The 2,047-nt window shown below is 46.0% G+C and overlaps 1 pseudogene; it reads right to left on the reverse strand.

Moving 5' to 3' along the window:
• Positions 1 to 7: 7 nt before the first annotated feature.
• Positions 8 to 2,043, reverse strand: LOC105462068 (annotated as a pseudogene).
• Between the last annotated feature and the right edge of the window lie 4 nt (positions 2,044 to 2,047).

Here is a 2,047-nt window from a genome sequence, read left to right on the forward strand (position 1 = left end):
CGTGTGCTCTTCCGATCTAATAATGTTTATCCTCTCGGAAGTTATAGGGCTCTTCGTGGATTTCGTAATTGAATTATCGAAGATCGTCAAGAATTGCCTCAACGAATTTTGATACATCACATTGACGTTGCTCATTTCGACTATCAGGAAATACAAAATCGAACCTCTCGACGCAACCGCGCGAAACTCCTCGCGTGCCAAGGTGATCTTTTTCTCAGTAAGAGCGGACACTTGCAGCTTTTCGTTCACCGATTCGGCCGTGGTTTTGGTTTCTCGAAGGACAGTTATTAAAGCCTCATCGTCCACCAGAGAGCCTTCCGACGATGTAAGTCTGTGTAATAGCGTACCTTCGAGTTCCTTCATTGAACGCTGATTGGTCATGACCGATTCGAACAGGGCGACTCTTTCCGCCTCTAAATCGGCTTTCTCCATGAGTATCACTCGACCTAACAACTGATCTTCTAAACCTAGCATCGTCACGGTGAAGTCAATAATCGACGTTTTCGCGGATATTTCTGGACTGTATGCTGGATTCGGTAGTTTAGTGGTGATATACAACATGAATCCTGGCATTACGTCACATTCCTTATCCCCGACGATGACCTTCTCGATAGATCCTGATTTAATAAAATTCTTTTCAAGTACATTATCGAGCACCGGATCGAGCTCTTCCGCAACGTCCTCGATTAGCAGTGGTCGGCCTAACGAAAGACTGTCCTCGAGATGAGTTCGAAAATACTTATGATTTAGCGAAGTAATCTGCAACTCGTTCGTGCTCTCCTTATTCTTAATCCACATTTTTCCTTGATTCTGAGGATCGACAAGAAGCGGATAGGACGAAGATTTTGTAACAATAAGCGCATTCTGTACGGATAACTCGTCGTTAGGCAATCCCTGAAGGGTCCACTCCGACGTCGTTGCCGTGTCGACGAGCATATTTGTTATATTTAAATTTTTAGTGAAAGGTATAGATTTGGTAGTCAATATATTCATCCACGCGGTCACCAAGCTGGCTCGATACTGTTGATTATAAGGTCCGCAGTATGACAAAAATCCAGTTGCCAACAAAACGTCCCCGACCAATCGTCCCAGTTGAATCTTAAATTCTCCACTTTGCTCGGTCCATCGAATCTTCTCGCCGCCTAATCCGTTTATCAAAGCGGTGGCAGCTGTCATTTTTCTCAGACACACGTTCGCGGCTTCCGTCAATCTCTGCTTCTCCGCTACCGCGCTATCGTACTGCTCTTTGACCATCTGCAAAGCCATTTCTCTTTCGGATAATTCCCGCTCGGCGTTCGCCAGATCCTCCATTGCGAGTTTCAAGCGTGCTTCTTGCAGCGCTAAATTAGCTTTTAAAGGTAGAACTTCTTTGTTGACGGAATGGAAGAACGCCATGGCCTTGGTCCACGATAGCAGACCAGCAACGTCACCGCACACACGTCTAGCTGTTTCCATATTATAATCCTCCATCTTGAAGTACGGTTGCAGTAGCTCAACCATCTCGTTATTAATTATGTCCTTCGGATAATTCTGTAATTGTAATAAAAACGTCGTACTGGCCATGAGTTTCAAGGATTCCGCCCAGGAGGGTTTAGGGCACGGCGCAGCTGTGTCAGGTACAACGGATCCGATTTTTCGTTGGAACAAGATCAGTACACAATCCATAATTCTCATTATCAGATGAGGTGGTCTGCCTAGCTTTCTCACCGTTGCTATGTGAGCAGGTTTGATGGTATTCAGAGCAGCTTCCGCTTCTTCTAACGCTGGTTTCGCGGCCTCGAGCTTTTGCTCGGCCAGTGCTTTTTCATCAGCTATACAAGCCACCAACTGCTCCGCTTTTTCCTTCACCTTTTGCACTTGATTCTTAAAAGCTTCAGCTTGCATTGCTCTCTCGGTCACCTCCAAAAGTACCGTCTCGGCTTTCTCGGACGCCTGAACCAATTCCTGTTCCATTACGGCTAAGTCTCTCTTTAGGATCTCGACTGATATCGATGCCTCTTCGAGTTTCGCCAATCCTGTATCCATTCTTTTAGCCCCCTCGCCGAGT

Source organism: Wasmannia auropunctata, unplaced genomic scaffold (genome assembly GCF_000956235.1).
Source record: "Wasmannia auropunctata unplaced genomic scaffold, wasmannia.A_1.0 LD271668.1, whole genome shotgun sequence".
NCBI classification, from domain to species: domain Eukaryota; kingdom Metazoa; phylum Arthropoda; class Insecta; order Hymenoptera; family Formicidae; genus Wasmannia; species Wasmannia auropunctata.